Source organism: Paramormyrops kingsleyae, chromosome 16 (genome assembly GCF_048594095.1).
Source record: "Paramormyrops kingsleyae isolate MSU_618 chromosome 16, PKINGS_0.4, whole genome shotgun sequence".
In the NCBI taxonomy this organism is placed as follows: Eukaryota; Metazoa; Chordata; class Actinopteri; order Osteoglossiformes; family Mormyridae; genus Paramormyrops; species Paramormyrops kingsleyae.
In genome coordinates this window covers 25,877,308-25,903,402 of record NC_132812.1, presented here as the reverse complement: position 1 = coordinate 25,903,402, position 26,095 = coordinate 25,877,308, and the positions used below count along the sequence as shown (strand labels likewise).

At 42.9% G+C, this 26,095-nt stretch overlaps 1 long non-coding RNA gene across 1 annotated transcript; it reads right to left on the bottom strand.

The window, feature by feature from the left end:
* Positions 1 to 1,775: 1,775 nt before the first annotated feature.
* On the bottom strand, positions 1,776 to 25,851 carry LOC140578674 (uncharacterized). The gene is made up of 4 exons (XR_011982939.1): positions 25,826 to 25,851; positions 19,006 to 19,115; positions 8,133 to 8,207; positions 1,776 to 1,924 (listed from the first exon to the last, which is right to left on the bottom strand). It is a non-coding gene; the product is annotated as an uncharacterized lncRNA (long non-coding RNA).
* Between the last annotated feature and the right edge of the window lie 244 nt (positions 25,852 to 26,095).

Here is a 26,095-nt window from a genome sequence, read left to right as displayed (position 1 = left end):
TCTAAGAACCCTCCCTCCCCCACATGTTGACCCCGCGGCCCTTTCCTGAGACACAAGTCAGGTCATCATCCACCCCCCGGCCACGCAATACCATCGCCATGGAAACCCCCATCCTCTTCAAGCTCTGGCCTTTCTGCTCTCCCGCTGAGTGCTACTCGAGAAAGGAGTGAAAACTCAAAGACGGAGGAGTCGAGCACCACTTTCATCCTGCGATTTTCCTGGACAGACGTGAGAGCTTCAAAGAAGGACCTATTCTTTTCTTTGTCACATGATATGGGTTCTAAATTACCCATTAATTTATTTCCTCCGATTGGCTAATAAAATGCACATGTACTTATTGCATCGCGCTGTATATTTGAACGTAAAAATGAGCCTCCTCAGCATTGTAAATGACAGGCAGAGACCATATCTGTTTGGTCACAAAGCAGTCGAACCAAAACAGCGAGGCCTCTCATCAGCATTTCCAGCCATCAGCGATTCTTAACGCTTTGGAGACTCAAGCTGCGAGAAGAGGAAGACGAATGGCTCCACGTCGCATGTGTTTTTAAGCGAGCTGCCAGCCGTCTCAAGAGAGAGAGTACCGGGGCCACGATTATTCACTGCAAGCGGTTCCACCTGTCTCCGGTTCCCAGCACGTACCGTATTGGTGCATTCTGGTGCATTCTCCTACCCAATGGTTTTACCCCCAGCAAACCATTGCATGGTCAAATGTGCAAATCACAATTGCAATTGTACAGGTGCCTACAATTAGACAGAATACAGGAAGAGTGCCCTGTAAATATTGACATGAGCCAAACAAGAATACCATTACCATTAGCATAAGTGCCAGTATTATTTTGTGTAGCGATTTTATTCTTCCATTCATGGCCTCTGCTGCTAAAATGGGTGGAGATCCGGAGGAGTTTTCAGGAGGGAAAGAGGAAGGACAGATTTCAGGTGGGACTGTGGGATGTGATTAGTGACACTGTGATTAGGGAGGTGAGGCTCCTTGACAGGTTGTAGAGAATGATTTTTATATCTCAGTATATTATTACAATCCTCTCAAAGGACAATTTTGATCATATAACATTTGATGCTGAATTATTGTTCATTATTGTAGAGAGACCAGCAGTGTTGCATTGTACAGTCCCTGGGATATGAATAAGATCTGATCTCTAAGTCAAATTTGCAGGTAAGCCAGAACAATATTAATACACATGGGCGTCGCTGCCATTAAATCTGAGGGGGACGTGTCCCCCTCACATTTCATAATTATTCATGTGGACCCCCCCACATTTGACATAAAATATTACTTTTATGCCAGTGTGTCCCCCCCACATTCAAAAAGCTTCTGACACCCCTGTTAATACAGTACATAATAATAATAATGTTAATACAGCACATAAGAATAATAAAACAGTAATAATAAAAGTAACTACAGTACGTATTATACTCTACTGCAATGCGATGTTTTCATGAGCGTCACAAAGTAGTGGATGTGTTCATTATTACGAACTCATGTATTTAACCCAAATTTTGAATATAATACACTTTATGGAAGTCTGTTCATAAGAACGAATTGTCTGTAAGTGATACCTTCTTGACCCAGAGACTGCTTGTATGTGCACCTATAACAACAGGGTGTGTAATCCTTCCCCTAATAATATGTGTGAGGTGATTTTGGTCCTCACTTTGACACAGTCATAAACACGGCACACAACGAAACTTTCCACTAGTCAGTCCTGTGAAGCGAGAAATTATTATGATTGAAAATGAAGCAAAAAAATTGACACTAATGAGAAGTGTGGGTGGGTGTTTATTTTTTCTCATTCTGACACAGCTGGAGGACGGCAAGGGCCACGCAGCACGGCGTCACGCAGAAAAATGGCCGCCCGAGGTTTCCTTCCCCAGCCCCCATTTCAGGGTTAACGCTAAGCTGATGAATCTGCGAGAAGAAAATGTAACAAAAAATTAGCATGGCTTTTTAATATTATAAAATGATACATAAACACACAAATACCAATAAACATCTGCTAAGACAATCAGCTGCGGCATAACACACATTAACCAAATTAACGGAATGAGTCTGCACTTTTTATGTGGAAAATTGTGCCTGTTAAGCAAATAGGTATGCTCTGTCAAAGCGGCACATTTTATTTATATATCTGTTTATTTGTTTTGATTTTTTGTATTACTTTATGTCTGTCCCCCTTTCTGTCATGCATATTTTTAAGGATGCATACGTGTCCCATTTTTTTCTCGTGCGCTTGGGGAGTGTTGATGTCACGTTGCATCACCCAATGTGGAGCCCAGAGAGCGATCAAAGGGTGAAATGGTGAGTTTCTTTACTTTCCTGAGGCTGAGAGAGAAGAAAACTATTTGATTTTGCCGGAGTGTCACGGCTATGCAGATTAGCAGGAACGCCTCGGATCAGATCCATCGAAGCGCTGCAGCGAGCTGCATGCACTGTTACACTATGGGTCACCAGAATTCCTCGGTGCATCAAGGGGGGGGGGGGGTGTGGGGGCAGGGCGAGGCGGGGGGGGGGGCTGACGGACAGAGATGCGATGCGGCAGGTTTCACCTGACAGATGCACCCATACCACCGCAGGGCCCGAACTCCTCGTGCCAGAACCAACCGCCGTGGAGAATCATTGAGCTGCCTGTCAGGATGAGCCCTTGGCAGCCCCCGGGGGGGGGGGGGCAGGCTTCATTCACCCCATCCAGACCTCACACCCATCATGATTTCACGTACGTTATGCCCCCTGCTGACACTGCAATAGCTATCGTTTGTCATCTCTTCTATACACAGATTTGGCTTTACTTTCCTCCGCACCCACGGTTCTGTACCTCTCAGAGGTAAACCTCATGCAACGTTTAATAAACCGCTGCATTTCAGGTTAGTTGCTTAGTATTCAGATTTCCTTCACAAGTACCTATAACTGTAGTCTTAGCTACTTAATAGCAGATTTGTTGTTGAACAATTCAAATTGGTGAATTCCTGGCCCTTCAGCGCCTTAGCGGCTGTGTGGTTAGTGTACTAGTGCAGAATGACTACTATCGCGTCATCCAGGTGGGTGATAAACATTCGTGGTGGTCAAAGCTGTTCCCCATTGGTCCTGTAAAGTGGTCTGAGTGTCTTGAAAAGCGCTATATATAATGTAACGCTTTAAATTTAATTGGACAGTAAAGTGCCATCAGTTTTCAGGAGATATAAGTTGTTAGCAAGGTGCCTCACACCCTACCTGTGTGTGTGTGGAGTTTGCATGTCCACTCTGCGTTTGGGTTTCTTCCACTTTCCTCACACATTCGAAAACATGCATGTGCACCGCATTGAATCAGCATCCTGCACTGCAGAAGCCATTATGGTAGATCCTTCAGTGGATTTCTCCTATATAAGATTTCCGTTTTTTATTTTTTTCCTCTCTTTGTCTGTCTTGCATATCTTGCATGTATGATTATTATGAATATCGCTTTATTTATTATTGTGAGTTTTATGCTGTAAAGCAGGGGTGTCAAACTGCAGTCCTGGGCGGCCTGTGTAGCTTAGTGCTATCCCTGTTCCACCACAAATGATTGGGCTCGAGAGCTGTGAGGTAATTAGCACAAGGAGGTGCAAGGAGCTGAATCAGGAGTGTTAAATGAGGGGAAGCCCAAAAATGTACAGGGCTCCGGCCCCCCAGGACTGTAGATCGACGCCACTGCTGTAAAGCTTGACAAGGAATATAATATATTCCTACCATAAATATGTAGGGGTACAAGCGAATTAATATGATAATTTCCTATGCATTTCCTGTTTTTCTATGGGACAGGTGGAATGAATGCGCAAGTACCATGGTAAAGTCAAGGACGTGGCCTCATTTCCATGTCAGGTTAACAGGATAATTGGATAATGACCCAGACACGTTACCTGAAAGCTATCTGTATGAGGCTGTGCCATTTACAAATAGCCTACGATTGGAGGATGCTGTGGCCTGTTCCCCAGACAGTGAGCCACCACTCAAACTGACAGGCATGTTAAGGAGAGTCTTACATCCAGGTTGTCCTGTTAGACCTGGACTTGGAGCCAAGGATGGCGTCTGGCTCAGTTTGGAAGCCATGTAATCACTGACAGCGAGCATCCATCAGAACATGATGGGATGGCTGGTTATTGTCGGGAGACGCTTAAAAATGATATATGTCTGTGTCAGCTCATGACAGGACTGATTGGGGGGGGTGCGCCGCTGACCTGGCACAGTTGGTATCAGCACGGCCCCCAAGACCTAAAGTAGGTTGTAAGCCATTCTTTGGTTGATTCCTCATATCATCTTGTGCTTACTTATGTTCGTTTTGCTGTCAGCGTAGCGTAACCTTTTCTTGTGAGCAGAAATGGATGTGATTTTTAGCCCAAAGAGGGATCTTGCCGGTGTACTCTTGAGATAACGGTTTGTTTATTTGGTACTTGATAATTGTTTGAGTAAAAATATGAAGCTCTGTCAGGGAATAGCAGTGTAAAACAAAAGAGCCGCATGTTACAGGTATCAGAAGGATACGGCAGTTGAATAACGAGGATGCAAATTGTTTTCTGGTTGCCCTGACTCTCACAGAAGCAGTAAGGTACGCTATGATGCTAATCTGTTGTGGCTTAACTAGGCTGAGCTAATTCAAAAACTATACCCCTGGTGGGGGGAGGGGGGGTGTCTCACAAAGCCAGAGAGAAGGGGAAGAAGGCAGGGTATAACCTTTCATGGTCCCAGGGATGCCTGGTCACTAAGGACAAAGAATAGAGACTCGGAGGATGGGGTGGTCGAGCCCCAGCAGGCTCCAGCTGTGTTTAATGAGAATGAGTCTTGTAAGTCAATCCAAGTGACGAAGTCTGGAATGGAATGTAGATTTTATAGCGTCATAGTAAACGGAACAGCAAAGACCACAGTGACCAAAACAGCCTTGTACCTGTGAGTCTGGATACAGACAGGCATCGGTCCGCAACACTAAGTTTGCAAGCAGCATTAGTGAAATTTGAAAATCGGTTAGATTGACTAATATGCCGTCTGCACATCTTAAAAGGGCCAGATGCCAGTAAAAAGCAGTGTAACACAATTTAGATGGTAGAGCAGGCCGGCTTCTAAGAGGTAATAGTGCCACAGAAATCATATTAGTCTGATATAGCATAATAGCTGTTATTTGCATTGCCTTGTAGGCGCCAAAATGAGTACAGCTAAGAGCTACAGTGATAACAAAATACACTTAGGAACTTCAGGAATCCTCTTCATTACTTACTCATTAAATTGCACTGAATGGGGCAGAAATGCTAGCCGGCATAGATTTGCTACACATGCAGCAGAACTTGTGGCTAAAAGCACAGAGAACAGAAATGGACTCATCTTGGTACATCATTTGGCGATCGGCAGTGAGCCAGGCAGGTGATTACTGTACGCCTGCTTGCTGCACCCCCCCAAGCCCGCCCCGCCGTGTCGCCTTCACTTCACAGCCCAGCTGGGGGCGCTCTTTCCAAACATGCTGATAAAGGATGACTTCTCCTGGTGTGCAGTTTGTATGTTTCATCACCTCACAGTGTGAATAGAGATTTGTCCACATGGTCATCAACATGGCAACCGTGTTTATTTCCCTCAAGCCTGCGCAACTGTGCCTTGGCCCCCCAAGATTGAAAAGCGGCTGAGGCAGCAACAATAAACACAGCGCTGGTGGTTTAACCCCCTCACACGTAAAGTAATCAAATGTTATTGCCTCTTGAAGGCATTTGAAATCGAAGCATGTCCCCACCTTGACCTAACAGTGTATCTAAATGTAAAACCCACTGCCTTTTGGAGCAACATAAGGGGTCACCGCGCCAATGAGTCACATGACCGCAGCTCCTGGCCAATAACCAGAAAGCTTTGACCGTTGACTCTTCCTACATTAGCATCAAAGAGGCTACCTGATCTTTCTTCATGCGCATTGTGAACAAGAAAATCACTCCCCACAAGCTAATTCCAAGTACCTGTTCTTGAAATGAATTGGGAATAAATATCACGTCACTCTTAAGTGGTTAAAGCTAAATAAATTCACCGGGTGTGTCCAAACAAGTAAACATGCTCAGGAAACAGAAACGGCCTTCTTCTGTGGCTGCTGCAAGTCAAAACATTTGTGGCTTGTTCCCTTTATCAGGAACCAACAAAAACTGAAGCAAGTGACTCAAAGAGAATGTGGCAGTTATGGATGTGTGCCATTTCTGTTTTCTGGAGAATGCTGTGAATCTATGCCCCTGTAGCCTAATTGGTAATGATTAAAAAAAAAATTAACTACAAGTGTGAAAACAACAGCGACCATTTGATGAAAATATTACCAAAGGGTCACATGTTCAGTGTGACAACCTTGGAAAGGCTTAACTGAGTCACCATGACGCTTACTAGATTTTTAGTCAGAGAATAATTTCATCGAGTGCAACGTTGGTGCAGCAGTCACTTGGGGGGCTACCTTAATGCACCGCAAGGGGGTGGGTGGGGCGCATGGTGAAGGGGAGCCCTGTTAGCAGGTAATCACTGAACCATTTTACACACCATGTACGACAAATCAGCAGAACTCACCATGCAACATTCAGATGTTTCCATAATAATAATGATAACAATAATTAAAATAATTTGAATAAAACTTCATAAAAAGAGGTGCTGAGTTGCACACTTTATACCCAGGGTAATTGGCTGGAGGACAGTAAAAAACTTCCGTGATAATTCTAGAAAAAAAAAGCATCAGTGCTGTACTGTATGCATCTCAGTACAGTCTTCAGAAGTATCACAAACAGGATTATACAGAGGCTTGCTGTTTCAGAGGACCACCCTCCATAAAACAAGGCACAGCGGTGTGTGACCCTGTCCATCGCTGTCTCTGCAGAGAGAATGTGCTTCCCGTCTCTGTTTGGCAGGCAGACCGGTTTCATTAATTAATCTGAAAATTATATAACCTTCCCATCCATGGCTCACAGAAGCTGTATTGATGAGTCCCAGATGAATAACTAATGCATCTCAAAGGGAAGTTGGATTTGAATAAAGCAAACTTTTTTTTCAGTTATTACCTTTAGTCAAGTGTTGAACTTTAAACTTCAAAGGACAATCAGATCTATTCAAGTCTTTTCAATTCACCCTTTAACTGCATGTTGGGCTTGGAACGGTATTCAATTATTAATCTGAGGTTTAAGTTTCATCAGTCTCAGTTACTATTATATAAAAAAGGACTTTCTACTTTATATTTTAAATGATGGGTGAAGAAGTTCCTGGATCAGAAAGCAATAGGAGAGAAAAAAGTTCAGAGCCACTTAGATTCAGAGCTATGAGCAAAGCACATTGCCTGTCCTCACAGCCGGCCTCAGAGGTAGCATCTACAGTACCCTGCTAACCTCCAAATGGAGACGCAGAGAGAATGCCCTGGAGGGCCACTAGGAGGCAGTAGAGTGATTTGACACTGAAAAGCAATGAATTTCTCACAATGTAAAGTCGATAATAATTTATCAGACTGGCCCCGGAGGTATTTTAGCATACTGCAATACTTGATGGCATGTTACTGTACAAGAATTTAGGTCAATGCAAAGAACACACACACATACACACAGACACACGCACATGTAGGGTTATGTCCCCATAAGGATAGATAAACCCGCTCGTATGTATGTATGTCGCTGTGTGTGTGTATGAGAATGTTGTAAGAACATAAGGTGTATATCCGACTTTCTTCTAACTGCCTGTCCAATAGAGGATTTTTATACAGTTTTTTTTTTTTTTTTTGGGGGGGAAAGACTAACTATCTAACTGCACAAGATGGGGAGAATGTGAAATGCAAGCTTCCCACACAAAAAACAGGGGTGGAATTCGAGGCCCCGACTATGCACCGGCACTCCCCCCTGAGCAGTGATCTGGACTATCGAGCAGCGCAGGGCCAAATGTCAATACCGGAGAATATGCAGCGTACTGGGTTCTTAAACATGGCCTCCTCTCTCCATATATGTGCTGTGTGAATTTTGCAGCTCACGTACCTCTCTGCCGGTGCGGCTACATCCTAGACAATCCTTGTGCAAATTTCAGCTGTACGCCCTACTTGTTTTCCCCCAGGAGCAACCTGATTCAGCACATTTGCTAAGGCGCCCTCATCCGAATGCATTCGCTCTGCGTGGCATCATTATACCTTCCTCTGTGCCAAGGTCACGGCCCACCCAGCAACGATGGATGCAAATGAGCCGGGTCCCACAGGAACGCCATCCTGAGACCGGCAGAAGAAGGACAAAGGGGAGGGAAAATACAAATTTAAGGTAATCAGCATAAATTATGGGCCATTATTGCATGACTTCATATGCAGTATCTCCAAATATTGTGGTACATTTCTGAACTGTGGTCCTCTGACTATAGTTTGACCTGGACCACAAAATAAGGGTGATTCTCCCATTTAGCATTAACAAATTTGGCAGAAGGTGTGGCTGAGAACTTCTTGCTCCTCTTCTGTACACGTAAGGTCTCCTACGCTGTTATCACTGACATATCTCATACCAAAAGAACAGCAGAACTGACAGCTGTTCCTTATCTCAGTAGATAACGACATACATCCTGCGGCCTGCGAATGCTCAGTGCAGATACGGCCCAAATTGCCAACAAACTCTCGGGCTGCATTCATTACACTTGACTGTAGACTTAAAATGCAAATTGGAACAGAAATGATGCCAGAGGATAATTGTTTTTTGGAAGCCAAAAGGACAGTTGTGTTTTTTTAGGTACATGTTATACAGTTTCATTTAAATATGTAAGTCATTATGTGGTGGTGAAAAAAATAAGCCTTATACCACTTTTTTTTGTAAATCCCCTTATCGCGTCTCCTTTCCTTACTCAAATCCCATTCGGTTTGGTCATTCTTATAAGACAATATACTGACTGCTGAATGAATGGTGCATTTTTACTATATGAGGACAAGTTTCAAGGCAAATGACTTTGAAGAATAAGAAATTAAGCCATAATGGTGTAGCTTTTGTGCTTTGTGTCCCTGCTAGGTAGATATTGCACTGGAGATTTTACTGGAACATCTGCTTGTTCAGAAAGTCCTCACTGAATACTTGTTTTTATTGCCGTATGTGGGATAGAAACCCAATCCAATAGTCCAGTGTGGTCTTCCAATGAGGTCCACCCCTTACCCGCACTTCCAGTGAACGGAGGCCTGGTGGAACATGGGTTGACAATCACAGAGAGCTGTCTGCTGGGTCTGGCTCAGTTTTAATAGACACAGAAGTTTTAACAATTCTTGTGCAGCTCAATCCAACAGGTAGCTTCTCTGTTTGATGTTGTTCTCCATCTTTTTTCAGCATCTTATTATCCAGCTCATGAGTATGAGCGGAACTCCCTTAGTGACCTCAAAATACTCAAGATCGTTATGATTTATGCCTTAATTGCTTGACTGAAGTCATTGCCTGGAGAGGAAGTGTGATCACCTGGTGTTCTAGTTAACCAACTGCTAAGTAAGTAGCATATAAAACCGGAAAAAAGCAAATAAATAAATAAACCAAGTATCCATCTATCTCACACAACCTCTTATCGAGTCTTATCTATTCTATAATTCAGTTGTTGTTTATTATTTACATATATCAGCAATATGCAAATAATTCTAATGACCTAAGTGTTTAATTGGCTTACTTGGCTTCATTGAAGTAGAGGGCTTTAAGGTTAACGTGGCTTCTACGGCATGTCTTTCTGTGATTACTCTTGCAAGGAGAAAACCTTTGATATCTCCTCCCCACCACTAGGGCTCAGTGTTGCACCTTCTGTGTTAAATGACAGCTGAAATTTAGCCAAGCAAAGGCCCTTTTTATTAGTTCTGAGCCCCTAAACCACCTCTTTTGGACGGCCATCTTGTTTTCGTAATGAAATGAAGGAAGCTGTGAATGTACTGTATGATGTTGCTCCCAGGTTCGCTACACTTCTCCTCTTTGCTTGTGCATCTTTCCAGGAAGATGATACCAGAGTTTTCCTGGAAGTTAGATTTCCTGGAGCTTAAAATTAGACTAGCGAGTGTCCACCTGCCCCTTATAATATGTGGTTTGTCCCATATTGGAACGATCCCGTTTTGCAAGGGGTGGGTGAGAACCCCACATTTTACACATCTGCATTGTACATTTTTTTTCCTTCTTGAATCCTAAATCCAAAGATTTGGGGGGAAAATAAATTAAAAATCAACATTGTGAAAAGGTTGCACTGACAAATGACCTGCTTTTAGAGTATGGAGTATCTATCCACCTTACAACCACTTATGCTACAGAAAAGGGCCTGTGCCCTGTGCCAGCAGCAGGCTCACACTCTGCACAGGGTGTTACTCCATCATGGCACACACATGCACACGCTACAGGAATTTTAGAGATCCCAGTTATCCTAATTTCATATATTTCGACTCCTGGAGAAAACCGGCTCAGCACAGGAAGGACCTGCAAACGCCTCACGCCTGAGTAGGTGGGATCTAAAGTCCCAACCCTAAAGCACCACCATGTCGCCCAACTAGGGAAGATCAATAAAAAATACATTTGGAAAATTCAAGCAGTTACATTAGTTCTTATCACCGCTATTGCATTTCCCTTGAGGTGTAAAGGTCCAGGTTCTGTGTACAGTTTTATTGGAATCCATAATCACAAAAAAAGTTTGCAAAAGAAAATAAAAGACCTTGGTTAGTATATCTGCAACAGTATCATCTTCAATATGGAGCACAGATTAAATTCTGAATTTTGTTCTACTTTGCATGGTGAGAGAAGAGCTTTCGCAGTGACTCAGAGCTGTGATCCCATGAAGGAGGGGCGACAGCAGACTTACAGTAAACGCTGTAAAAACCAAACATGTATGTGGCAGGTCAATTAAAACTGGCTGAACCTCAACAGGGGTCACAGATATGGACCCACCAACACACATATATATACATGTATATATCATTTCCATGGTAACATGTTTCAGAAATTACATTTTTAAAAAGTAATACTTAATGTTCTACTCATGAATAAAAAAAAGCATTTTAATTTGAAAGCATAAAATCATTATTTTTAGCCATCTTTAACTTTCTGTTTTTTTCTAAACTTCCTGTTCAGCAACTTGGAAAATAACTTTTGTGCCAAATGTGTGCTTATCGTCTCATCTAATCTAATATCAGTTTCTTTATTTTCTTGTACGTAAGCCACCAATTTTTTAAACGTGTGACTCCTTAGAGTTAGTTACCTTCCATGTTTTTTTTTTTTTGCTAAATGGGTAGAAAGCAATGTTGAACAATTTTCTCATTAAAGCATAATAATTGTGTTCATTATTCACATTGCTATTGAAATATTACTCTGTCCATGTACAATGTAAAAAACTGTTTCGAAGATACAACCGTCAAGCTGTCCTTCTCTTGGACAAATTTCAGTGTTTGCCATCGAGGGCCAACTCGTATATGGAAAACTGCAACGGCGAGGTACGTGCGAATTCTAATTCTGTCTTGAGATAAAGTGTTGATAAAAACTCAGGATAATCCATTACTAACAGATCAGCTGAGCTTTTCCAGTGTAAAACTGAAGAAGAAGATCCCTATAACCTGCTTTCCTATATTTCTTTGATTGTTTTTTGGAATGGATTTTGAAACAAGATTTTGCATGTCCGGTAGCTAGCTCTTACCATCTTCGTTGTCAGAATTCTGGGAAAGTTTTAGGCGTCAAAAGAATGGGCCACAAAATGGAGCAGAGTATGGACAGGGAAACGGCAAGACCTGCTGAGCTACTGCACCAAGCAGCCAGGAGGCACTAGGGCTCGTGGGGACCTACAGCCAATGCAGGCTATGAGGTGCCATCGATGCTGCTCGTGTTTTCCATGTTTAGCTACATGGTAAATGTAACATTCAGGATAGCAGTGAGCTAACAGGTACAGGGAGTCATGAAAACTTTAACATTTTATTAAATACTTCTGAACTCTACCGGCTCAGTTCACATCTCTACATGTGCTCCACCAGCTCAGTTCACATTTCTCTGTGTGCTCTACTGGATCAGTTCACATTTTCCACATTTACTCTACAGGCTCAGTTGCAGAGATGTTCACAAGTCACAAAATTAGAGTCTGAGTCAAGTCTCAAGTCTCCAATGTGGTTCCAATTTGACATTACTATTTATGAAAAATTGAACCGCCTCTTTGTTTTGTTCTATTAGTAACTGATGTGACTAAATGGGAATCACCACTTCCTTAGGCTAATATACATTTTCAAAGTAATCGCTGTGATTAACAAAAAAAGATGCTTTCTGTATATGTGGCAGCCAGATCAAATCATGCCGGACTCCTCCCTCAGCTACGTTAAAGTGATGTGATTGGCTATTGAATGTGTATAACCAAAACTCTGTTTGTTGGGCTGCTAAAGAAAATGCATTTTAAAGCAAATCGCAATTTTTACACATCGAACTCAAGTAAAAAATTAAATGAATGGATAAAACGTAAAAAACTGTATACACGACGTAGGCTATATATATAATTTATGACGCAGGTTAAGCAACGTCTATGTGGTGCAGTCTAATGTAAAATAACACTCGGAATATTCCGTGCTTTGTCATATCAGGTTTGCACTTTGAACTAGTGGCAAAACAAGAAACGCGCTGTTTGTTGATGCCGCATGGTCTCGCACTTCTCCAGTTCCTATGCTCTGGCCACAGCCACACATCCTGATGTGTTTAACGCCTTTGCGGCTCAGGGGGAGTCGTACACTAAAGGCTTTGCATGTGTAGAAATCTCAACAGAGCCTTAAACACCCTTATTGTTCACGAGTCGCTATCGACGAGTCAGAGTCGAGTCTGAGTCAAAAAGTAAGGAGTTGCAAGTTGAGTCAGAAATCAATTTAAGAATGGCTCGAGAGCGACTGGAGTCCGAGTCGTAAACTCGGGTCGCCGTCTCTGCTCAGTTCACATCTCTATGTGTAACCTACTGGCTTCACCCACATCATAACAATCTGACTTCAACCTCGCCTTTGGCTTTATTCTCAATGTGTCCCCGATTCATTTGGAAGTTAAAGAACGGGCGGACCTCAGCATGACGCAGGCAGTCCATACGCACACGTGCCATGTGTGGACGGGCGTTATCTTGTTGAAAGACTTACCAGGGTGCTGACTTAGGAGGGGTAATACATGCGGACGCAGGATGTCAATGATATAGCGCTGTGCCGTCAGGGTCCTCCTATTCACTACCAGAGATGACCTCATACCCAGAGATGAGGTCATACTCTATGGCTCCCCACAGGGTGCAGGGGCCAGTTCATCACAGGACACAGTCTGACAGGGTGGTCAGTTTGGAGTCACCAATTCAACAAAAGTACAGCACTGTTAGGCAGTCAAAGGAAGTGTTTAAAATTATTTAGATGGGGTGTAATGGTGCGTTCAATTATTTCTCTCCAAGTCGGAACTCAGATGAAAACGTCACGAAATGTCACGAAAAACGTCACTTCCCGTCGGAAACACGCCTCTTTTATGACGATGAAGTCGGACAAGATTTTGCTGTCCGAGTTGCCCCAGTGACGTAATTTCAACATGGCGGCTTACACACTCAACAGTAATTCTATTTTATAAATCTTTAAAAATGTTTATTTTGTTAAATGTATTGTTATAAATGTAATTGCACGTGTTCGATTTAGAGAATATCATATCATAACAGTATCCTAGCATGCAATATCAGATTTTTACCAGACTTGTTAGTGTCTTTGCTTTGTTTGTAGTTTGCCTCTCAAAAAAAGAATATTGCTATGAATGTACTAAAATACAAAACAAATTCTTGTTTGTTTGTCTCTCTGAAAAAATAATCTCACTCCAAATCTACCAGTCTGTCATGGCCAGTGTCCTTTTCTATGCTGTGGTATGCTGGGGAGGCAGCACTAGGAAGAGGGATGCTGGACGATTGGACCGGCAGGTGAGGAAAGCTAGCTCTGTGGTGGGCATGGAGCTGGAGTCACTCACATCAGTTGCAGATAGGAGGACCCTGAGCAGACTGCTCTCAATATTGGACAATGACCGTCACCCTCTGCACACCACTTTCTCCAAACAGAAGAGCATGTTCAGTGATAGGCTCCTGTCTCTGTCATGCAGAACTGACAGGCTCAGAAGGTCCTTTGTCCCTAGGGCCATACAGCTCTTCAACATCACACTGAAGGGAGGAGTGTGATGGCCTGTATACTGTAACACACTGCCCCCCTGTTTTTTTTCCCTTTGTATTGTTGCAGTATGTATGTGTGTGTGAATGTCATAGGTCTGTGCGCCTATATGTATGTACAAAGTGTATAAGCTACTGGACACCTAAATTTCCTTCGGGATAAATAAAGTATCTCTATCTATCTATCTAAATCTGATAAAATATAAAGCAACAACACACAGCAGCGTGTTCGTGGAGGCAGCCATGTTTGTTCCGAGATGTGGTAGCTCGAACGGGAGATTGTCGGACGTGATGTCACTCAACTCGGAATTTCCGAGTTCCGAAAGAAAAATGAACGTACCATCTGTGTATATTTGCTCAGAACAAAACAGTTTAACAGTAGATCATATGCAAATTAAGGGTAACAATAAAAACTGATACATGGGGCAACTTTTTATTGTCTGGCAATGTTGTTGAGCAACGCTGCTCAGGGACTTTCCCTCTGAGAATGGGCAACAAATTTCTATCTGGGAAATTTTGATCTCAGTGGGAAACTTGATGAGATCTTCCAATCAGAATGTTAGCAGTCGATCATGTGACTGACTTGGCGCTTCATCATCCATCTTTCCTGTGTTTGTCCCTGGTAATAGATTTTCTCTTCTCTGACTGTCCGTTGCCTTGTCAATATTACTTCAGTTCCCAAACCTCTCCTAGGGGCACCCCTGCCATTCCATTTGTTTAAGTTTCACCACCAGCTCACTTAATTAATCAATTAGTCTTCTTTAAGTCAATGAGGTATTGATTAGTCTTACAAGGTGTGTTAGTGATATTCGATGGTTGCTGCAAATACTGGGGTGACTTTAGGAGAGATTTTGAAATAGCTATGCTGACACACTATGACAGATACAGTATCATAGTTTGACACCAACATGAAGATGATTTAAATATCATTTTGCTTGAGCACCTAAGTACCAGGGTTTCCCAGTCCGGTCCTTGGGGACCCGCAAATAGTCCACGTTTTTGTTTTCGACCAGGTTGGGAAGTACTGCTTTAGACTGCCAGAGGATTCCCATGGCCAGAAAGAGAACATCCACACAGCCGTGGGTAGGTTACATTCACTGACACTACACTGTACAGTGACATCACACCTTTCGGGGAACCCACACACAATCAAGCATGTCTTGTCTTAGCTCATAATTATTAAAGAAAAATCATCAAATAGTCCAACCTTGACCAGCGGAAAATCTGTGTCATGGTATGCAGGTAAGTGTGTCACATAATATGTGTCATTTACACACATTCCTGTCTTTATGGTTAACCATTGCTTAATGATATGTAGACCACCAGTTCACCGAGACTGAAGTGACCTTTTGAAATGAGAGCAAAATTCCCTAAAAGTCATAGTTTCCAGGCAGTCCTCTCCCTCATCGTCTTACCAAGTATTTAAAGATCAATCACGGCATGCTCTTCACTTAAGAGGGTGCCCTGCCTGCTTAGCTTCTTACAGTATGTCTGCAAAGAAAATACCACAATAATTACTATATTTGGGGAACAGAGACCATCACAGTTCACTAATGTGACTGTTCATCAAAGAATCATCTAGGATGGCAGGTAGCAGAAGGAGCTACTTCATGCTGAAGGGGAAACGCTAAACACACGATTCAGCTAAGAGCTCCTGGGAATGTGTCACCTCTTAAGTAGCAAAGCATTCTCTGTTTCATGCGGTGCCTGTTGTCTGAAGCTTCAGAGACTCTGTGCACTACACTCAGCTGCGCGCCATTTGAACACTCAGCAGGAAATGACATCAAGCAGTTCCACTTCCTGGCTAACGCTGGGCTTGTTTCCAAGGTCCCCCTAGTGGGTGGGATGGAGTGCTGGCTTTGGATAAGTTAATGGGGTTTTTAATCTCGAAGTCAAAGAGAATAAACCCAGAATGCTCTTATTTAGGGCCAGAATGAAAAAAGACTGCACCTTACTCTCCTGACTGATGCTACTCAGTTGGGACCAAAGCAGAGATGCATCACAAAGGTCATCTGATCACGGCCCTGGGATCATTTGGGACACCACAGTCAAAGAGACCAGTGGATACATAGCTAAAATAATTTATAAAGTATAAGTATAAAAGTAATTATAAAGAATATGTTATGGTGTGACTGGATTAATTTAGACTAAAATTAGTCCTTTTGTAACATATATTTGTGAACAACAGTGTAATACAAAAGAAGAAGCCAAGAAAATCACAAAACAAAGGATTCAATTACCATCCCAGCTGCTCCTGTTTAGTTATGGAAGGCAATGTGAATTTCACACTTTGAGTAATCACCTACAGAATAATCTCAGGCAGAAAGCATTATGGCAATGGCAATAACAATGACCCTCTATTCTTTGGAAAGGCATTTAAAAGATAAAATAAAGAACAAGATGCCATGTGCTGCATTTAATGAATGATGTTTCATGTCGCATAGTTCTTTTGACAATGTATGAACGGTGTGTACACATCTATTACACAATATGTGAACTATGGGTAAATGCTTATATTGGAATGGGGAATGGATGTGAGTATGCTGGTTTATGGGGGTGGCCCAGTGCCAGTGGTGAGTACTGGTGCAGCACACTTCCATGACTGGAGGTTCGAATCCTGTGTGTGTGTGTGAAAGTGATTAATTGTCATTGGTGACACATCATAGCACAATAATAAAATGTGTCCTGTGCATTTAACCCACATGTGACATACAGTAGCAATGGGCAGCTATTATTTAGCACCACTAAAGCACCGGCTTGGCGTGGTACCTTGCTGGATAGGGATTTCAATCACAAGCAAGCTTCCTTAACTATTAAGCTACTGCTGTGTTCCGTGTGTGTGTGTGTGTGTGTGTGTTCTTTATATGTTATATGAAATGGTCACTCTCCATTGCCTGTTGTGTGTGCCCTAAGATTGACTGCCGGTCTGTCCAGGGTGTCCCCTGTCTTGTGTGTCCTGTTATAGGCTACAATGTCGGTAAACTATCAATGACGTTAGTGATCCAACATCATTAATGCACAAATCCCAATTAACATAATTTTAAACTTTGAAAGTGGACCCACTCTATTCATAATTTGCAAATGAAATGCATATTAAAGATTTATTTATATGATTTTTATTTACACTATATGGACAAAAGTACTGGGACACACTTTTTAATCATTGAATTCAAATGTTTAATTCAGACCTATTGCCACAGGTGTCGTTTTGAATTCAAGTATGGTGCTGTCATAAGATACCAGCTTTAAGTCACTTAGTGTAATTTCTTCCCTTCTAGATATTCCACGGTCAACTGTAAGTGGTATTATTGCAACGTGTAAGCATTTAGGAACAACAGAAACTCAGGCACGAAGTAGCAGACCATGTAAAGTAACTGAGCGGCTCGCTGAGTACTGAGGCGCATAGTGTGTAAAAGTCACCAACGCTCTGTTGACTCAATAACTGCAGAGTTACAAACTTCCTCTGGCATTAACCCCAAGCCAAAAACTGTGAGCTGGGAGCTTCATGGTATGGGCTTCCATGACCAAGCAGCTGCATGCAAGCCTCATATCACCATACGCAATGCCAAGCATCAGATGGAGCTGTGTAAAGCACGCTGCCACTGGACTCTGGAGCAGTCTGGGTTTGGCGGGAGCTAGGAGAACATTACTTGCCTGATGGCACTGTGCCAACTTTGCCCTGACCTTAATCCCATCGAACGCCTTAGGGATGAATTAGAATGCAGATCGCGAGCCAAGCCTTCACGTCCAACATCAGTGTCTGACCTCACAAATCCTCTTCTGGATAAATGGGCAAAAATTCCCACAGACACACTCCAAAATCTTGTGGAAAGCCTTCCCTGAAAAGTGGCAGCTGTTACAGCTGCAAAGGGGGGACCAACTCCAAGCTTTCTGTAGGGTTAATGGCCAGGTGTCCCAATATTTTTGTCCATATAGTGTATCTGGCCAATAAAACTTACCTTTAGTGTTTTGTGCCCCCTAGTGGTGAGAATTTTCCCCAGGAAGTCACGGTCATAAATAATGTGTGATTCACATCCCACTCTATTTTCTCCAGAGTTTTATTGGGTGCATTTGGAAGGATGTTATTCTTCTAGGTAGTTAAGTCAATGGATGCGCTGTATTTAGTCACCTTTGCCCCTGTCTTGCTTGTGAGTGACTATTAAAGTGTCCAACATATAATCATACAGTGCAAGCTCTGTATTCATCCACTGCTACCTAATACTGGTGATCGTTTTCATCTTCCTCCCTTCGAGGATGCATATCTGTGGACTCAGACAATTAAATGTCAGCCGCAGATCACTGCGCGCCGTTCGCTGAATACCGCGCTTCCTGACGCGCCCCTGTGCCCTGCAGTCGCTCAGAACGGCAGGCGTCCGTTTCCAGCGGAGCCAATCAGGCAAAATAGGGGATTCAAGTTGTGCTAAAGACGCTCAATCGCTGACGCTAATCGACGCAATCTACAGCTAGGATTACATTAGGCGATTTGCAATCAAATCTATTGTATAAACCAGGATATTATGTATTATAATGCACACAATGTGGTTTGAATGGGACGAGACAGGAGTCCATAACTCATCTGGATGCATCTCTATGTGCTGATGCGGGTTTAAAATCTGTGTGCTACAGATAGGTACAGACCGTCTGGAGTTTTGCAATCTGCTTCACCCAGAGCACATTTGCTCAAGCTGCAGACATTTTGTCCCAGCCACCTGCTACTTGGGGGGAAATCTCTAGGCGAACTTGAAAGGAGGCCAGAACTGTAAGCGGCAGAGCGACTTGGGCGTGCTTTAAGGGTGACAACCTGCACGTCAAAACAAAACTACCAACACCAGGCCTACACTAACCCTCCCACCTATCCCTCTGATAAAAAAGAGGAGAGACGGGCTGACCTTCCATCTCACCCCTGAACTCCAAGTCTGGGGGCTGTTGGTTTCTGAGAAGCATCCATTCTTTTCATCTCTCCATCGCCAGTGTCTTGCCCATTCATCTCGAAGACCTCCTACCCAGATGACAGAACCAGACCTAACGTCACACAAGAAATTATTTAAAAATACCTTTTTAAATAGAAGCATTAAAAAAAAAATGCACCACCCATCGTGATAGTACACTGAGAAGAAATACATATTTGCTTGTTCCTAACTAAAGGGGGCAGCAAAGAGCACAGTGCCTGAAGGCAAGTGCCAGGTCTGAGAATGGGCCCGGTCATGTCCTTTAGTTGGGTGTTTCGACTGAATTTCTCCAGTAAAACAGATGAACAAGTAAGCAGAAAACATCAGTTATTTTAATGAAGCAGCTGAATTTGGATGGATGGATAGTATATGCCAGTGGTTCCCAATCCGGTCCTTGGGAACCCACAGTCGGTCCATGTTTTTGCCCCCTATCAGACAGTCCACATTTTTGCTCCCTCCCAGCTCCTGGCAGGGAACAATAACATGGACTGTCTGTGGGTGCCTGAGTACCAGATTGGGAAACACTGGTACAGACAATCAGCAGATATACAGTATATGCATGATGGGAACAGAGGTCTTTTGAAGTCTAGTTGATTCTGTTTCATTGCAGAGAGTCTCCAGATATGAGCATTTAACTATTATTCTGCCCTAAGAAGTAGACTACTGTGACATGTCCGGGGGGGGGGGGGGGGGGCAGAGGGGATATGTGCCTCCCAATATTTAATTTGACTTCATTCACCCTCCCAAAACACCTTTGCATTTTAATTATTAAGCGTGCTCCCCGACCCCCCACAGCGTATCAATCTCGCTCTCGCCCCTACATCCTTGCTTCCTAATCTCCTAGGGTTGTGACTTCCTGCTACATATACAGACTGTCCCCAGCTTATCAGCTATGTGACTCATAACCACTCATATATGTAACTGAAATGAAAAAAACACAAATAAAATACATTAAATTAATCTATGCAAAAATTCATTTTGGGTGGCCGTATGCCAAGCAGTACTACCCTGCCTGGCATGTGCCGTGTGCCATTTGATAGGTGACACAGGTATGTATTCAGACACCCTCCCCCCCCTTTCCATAACACCCCCAAGACCACCCCACCCAACAAGAAGGAAACAAAAGGAATCTTAGCAGTGTGACAGAAAATAGAGCAGCGTGGACCAGCAATGTATGGCTATGACGTTTGTATTCTTACTACATTTCAATTACAACAGCTTTTTTAAGCCTGGTAACCTAATTTTTCATGTTAGAAGTTAGTTTCAATATTCCGACAGATTCATTTCGACATATATGACTTGTCTTTCGCAATGGAATCCAGTCGTAAGTCAGCGACAATCTGTATGCATGTAATAATTATATATATGCTTGACACAGAAACCTTTTACTAAGAGATCTAATCTGGTAGCCTGGAAAATATTCAAGATTCAAGATTCCTTTATCTGTCATGTATATAGTAATATAAGTACAACACGTAATTAAATGTACACCGTGATTCGGTGCAGTGCTTGGTGGCATGGATCACTCTCTGCGGGGTTTCATGGTCCTGGAAACAACGGTTACCAAACCAGGAGGTGATGTTCTAGGTGAAGACACCTTCCACAGCACCAGAGTAAAAAGTCTTTAAGGATGGCTGGAGCAACCCCAAGCTTCCTCAGCTGTCTCCAGTGGTAGGGACACTGCCTTGCCTTATTGAACTGGGCTTTTGTATGTTCAGTCCATGTCAGGTCCTCTGAGATGTGAACACCCAGGTATTTAAAGCTGCACACCCGTCCCACTGAAGTCCTATTGATGTCTCCTGCTGAAGTCCAGCAGCAGCTCCTTTACAATGGAGTCGGATCTCTGAGTGGCCACACGGTCACAGGGGGTGGAGGACGCAGGGCGGAGGCCGGATTACACAACCAAGTGGAGCTCCTGCATTGAGTGTGATAGTGCTGGAAACAGAGCCACCCAAGCCTCACCACCTGTGGTCTACATGTGAGGAAGTGCAGGACCCACGCAAACAAGTGGCTGTTCAGGCCCAGGTCCCTCAGCTTGGTAAACACTCTGTGGGGGACATTTGTGTTGAAAGCTGTACTATAGTGAATAAACAGCAATCTCACGTACAGATGAGGGAAAAATGAAAATACCACAGCAAAAATTTTCATTTCACTAATTTTCCAATTTATGGATGTGTGTCTCTGAATAACACACACACAGACACACACACACACACACACACACACACACACCTTTTAGCAAACTGCAGCCTGTTTCTTCCTACAGTAGTTTCTCATGAATGAAAGGCTTCTTCCTTGCTTTGAGACTTCAGTGCACTTCACACCACTCAATGTTTTCCATTCTTTTTGAAGGTCGCTTGATGTCATCCTCCAATTCGTGAAAAACCGTTGCATAAGTTATCCCCGGCATTATAGAGTCACTTCCACCTGTTCAGCTGCCTGGTTTCTGGTCGTTCCCAGTGTCCCCAGCTTCACCTTATTCTTGTGTACTGCTGTCTTAGGAATTTTGAACCTGGAAGCAACCTGCTGCTCAGCGTATCCTTCTGCCAGCAGGACCACGATTACACCAGGATTTAAAATGCAGATTTTTTCCAGAGCTGTAGTTCTCATTTTTCACGTCCATGTGGCTCAGGGTGGTGTGCAGGGCGTGGAACATGGCATCCTCTGTTTATCTGTTAGGGCAGTAGGTGAATCATCTACCCTGGTCTGATCATTCTGTCTTCAGTATTGACATGGGGATGTTCAGTGACATAAACTCACAGCTCACAGTAATGAAAGAACAAAGGATTGTTACTATGGTGACAATAAACCGAAAGTAAGCTACGGGTTAGCAGGTCATGGTTAAGACCAGTAAAGGGCAAGTTTACCATCCCTGCAGTTATTTCAGAATCCATAGTGATTATCCAACATCAGACTTATTTTCCGTTCTCCTTTATCTAATGTCTTCCTAGTGCCCCATATCCAGCTAAAAGCATCAGGCTGTTATGCATTTGCTTCTCAAATGTAATTTAGGATTTCAATATTTACAGCCAAATTCATTTCTAGGAGTCTTAAATATTTGCCTTCTCATATTCAATCCCTATATTGAAAAACAGTCTGCTCTCTCTGGGGAATCTACTTCTAACGTGGATATTCGCTATGCGCAGGCTATGGAGCGCCAAGGTGCCCCAGACGTGGTGCGGACGGCTTTACTCAAACAAACCATTTTATTATTGAAAGAGCACAAACAAAGATGAAGTTAAAGCTATAGGGAAATTATACAGAGTCCCTACCCTTAAGCTAACTTCCTATCTGGCTTCTCAGAATTCTCAGGATTCTCAGGACGCCCAGTGAGGGACATGCTGGAGGCCACACCAGTCCATCTCATGGCCCATACCTACACCAGAGAGATACCACATCATATAATGGATGATTTTGGACTACATGAGCAAACCCATGTGACACGAGAGCAACATGTAAACTCCATACACACAAAGCAAAGGTAGGACTTGAAGCTCTTGATTACCTCACCACAAAAGGACCACTACACCTGGAGTAGGAGCTTCCCCTATGTTTCCTCCTCGTACCCCCCCCCGTCTCCTTTGACAGTCCCAAGGTCAAAGTAAGCCAGTGCCACTGATTCAATACAACGGGCTCATGCTTTTTAAGAGTGGGGGGAGATTTTGGACAACAGCAATGGGAGCTCAGTCATGGCTGGAGTAAAATAGCTTGTACTTCAATTTTTCCACTTTGCAGTCTGTTAAAAAAAGTCATCTTATAGGTAATTGCCACCAGTGTTGAGGAAGTTACTCCCATTTACAGAAAAGTATTTCGTTACAGACAGAGGTGGAAAGTTCAGATTCAGGAAATACAAATCCAGACCAAGGTTTTCTATCAACCAACCACTCAGCTGGTTGGTTGAAACAAAACCTGACATGAAGTACAAGCCCAAGCACTTGGTCCTACAAATGCAGCAAATTACATATTTTTGAGATTTAATAGAATTGTGCTGGTTTTAACTGTTACATTCAGAGATTGTTTTTAAAGTCCTTCATGAAGCCTCTTGGTTTTATTGCAATTTCACAGTTGTTGGTTCCATAGACGCACTGAGTCTGCTGTTTCTTAGGCGTCTTGCATTAAAAGTCATTACTCTGCTCAACCAAAACATTTAACAGTGTATTAGACCGTACAATGGATAGAGATGCAGTTATTATAACAAGGGAGGAAGGTCATTCATAATTATATATCTCTTTTAAGGGCAATGTTGTGTTACATTGTCTAGTGTCCATGGGTGATTTAAATTTTATACATTTTACGTCACCATGAAAAGCTTTAGTTATCATGTTACATTTATTCATGTATTTTCAATTCCTGCTTATTCTTGTAGTGTTCCAGTGTTTTGGAGACATCACTGGGAAACACTGGGTGAGGCAGGGGTCAGTCCACCACCATGAACAGACACACACACATACACACATTCACTCACGCACTCACACACAGTCAACCTCGTTTAATTCCAGTGATGAGTTTGGAGATTATATGGAAAATAATGCAAGCTTCACAAGATACAGGAATCGCGGTTGGGTACAGGAGGCTTCTGGTAATTGCTGTGCCTCCTGACATTGTTGGAGAGTTATAGCAGCACATGCAAATGCACTGAAACCTCAGACTGTAGGGAACGTTAGAGAGAAAGTAGCAACACTGAGACAGTGACTAAATAAAATGATCCTTCCATTATCCATAACCACTTATCTAGTGCAAGGTCATGGTGAGAATGGGGCCTATATGTGATATAAACAAGTGATTCCCAGTCTGGTCCTCGGAGACCCCCAGTCAGTCCATGTTTTTGTATCTTCAGAGCTCCCAGCCAGACAGTCCACATTTTGGAGTTAGGAGGGAGCAAAAATGTGGACCGGACTGGTAAACACTGGGATAGAGTATAAGTCAATCTTCGGACACATGCAAGTAAACAACCTAAGTCTTTTAGTCATGTTAATCTACGTAAACCACATGTTTTTTGTTTTTTAACTGTTGGAGGTAACCCACACGGACACAAAGAGAGCAGGCAAACTGCACACTGAGAGCCAGGGGTTAAAGGAACAGCCCCAGCTGTGGACACACGAGGCGTCAGATTGACCCATCTGGTCACCATGCTGTGCAGCTGCTGGCATTTTAGCCGACCATCATGCTCACTGCCGTGCGTACAGAACGTCACAGTAACAAACACCGTTAATCAATGTTACTGGTGTAGAGTTTGGAAAGTTTTTAGTAGAATTAAGAAAGATCCAGGTAGATTATTATCGGTAACTATTTATCCTGAGCAGGCTCAAGGCTTTAGTAAACTCCTTAAACTTTAAGAATGTTTTTAAACTGTAGTTTAAACTCAACTAAAACTCAACCAGCCTAGAACTGCTGTCAACAGCAGAATACGCAGAATGTAGCCTATATTTGTATAATTTATTTTTTATGCTTCATCAGCCACTCTCTGGAGGTTTACCTTATAATAGTGCATATATATTTACTTAATGGATAATAGGCCTAGAGCACACTATAGATCAGCCTTTAAAGGGCAGTCCACTTAGCACCATCCATGTTCTCAGTCTGTTCTGTCATCAGAGGACATCATGCCTAATTTGCATCATGGATTATGAGGCATGAATAATGTCTCACTATTGGTTACACAGTGAAATTTGGACATGATGTCCAATCAGACAGTCTGTTTATTTACCCATCTTCCAACTGGGTATCCCGATCAGGATTGCAGGGGGCCCTGGAGCCTGTCCCAGTTTCAAGTTTTAAAATAAGAATGGTGCTTCCAATAAATCCTTAATTGCATGTCCTGTTTGCAAAAAAAAATCTCGTATAAAATAAAAACTGCTGATTTTTTAAGACATTTTAAATAAAGTTTTTGACTACCCCAGTCTACAGGCAGCAACAGCAAAGCAGTTAAACTTAAATGCAGTTTAACTCAGGAAGCATCAAACCGCTGCATAAATAATTTTAATGCCACGAGACCGCTGCCAGAGTGTGCGGATCTGCAGGAGCCACAAACACGAGAAAATCCAAGCCCTTGAGGGGAAAATCCATTTGTGCTATTTTCAAAACGCTCCTTCAAAAGATAATGTGCAGAAGGCAGCGTTTGCAGACGGCTTGCAGGTTACACCGAGGGACTGTAACACCTCAGCCGTCATTACACAAGGATAAAAAGGCAGAAATTTCTGCTGTGCAGAAAAACAGCACAACATCAGAAATGCAACTGCATCAGCCGACAGATCTGACAGAGGAGCTGAGAAATGTAATGGCTCAAGCTGCAGGGGGGAGCTAAAATCAGATGTTTAAGTAAAAAAAAACCTGGATAATTCACTACAGAGAATAAAAATCCAGCATTTTTTTTTTTTCCTTTGCAAGAGAGGTAAGGGAGGGGACAATAAATAGATAACAGGGTTAGTTGAGATCTCTTGGGTGTGCGGCGCTTGAACAGCAGAAAAAAAACATCTCAGAAAGATCTGACTAATATATTGCCTTATAACGTATAAACCTGTCCACTAATATGTGCAATGATAAGAGTGAGAGCAACCACAACAACAATCATTATAGTATAACATTATAAAATATAACTTGGAACATCTAAGTAACATGTATTGCGAGTTACGAGATGAAGGACTTAAAAACAGACATTTGGGAGAACAAAAGGGGTTTACTGAAGAAAATGGTAGCAGGGAAACAGAATGAGACCACGAGGGGTCAAAAGAAGAAGGCGAAGGCGAGTGCAAGAACTTACATGGGCAGACAGGAAGAGGGACTTCAATGACCAGACTGGAGATGACGAGACAAACAGGTACATAAATACGAAGACTAACGACAGGTAACAGGGAACAGGTGTGGCTCATCAGGACCACGTTAGGGAGGAGGCGGGAGGGCCAGGCGGACGCGACGGGCAGGATGCAACAACATGATTCTAAGATTTTAAGCTTCCCATTTCATGCATACATTCTTACTCTGCGTCATACTTCAGTATTGTTTATATTATACCTCCTTAATGTAGATAAGT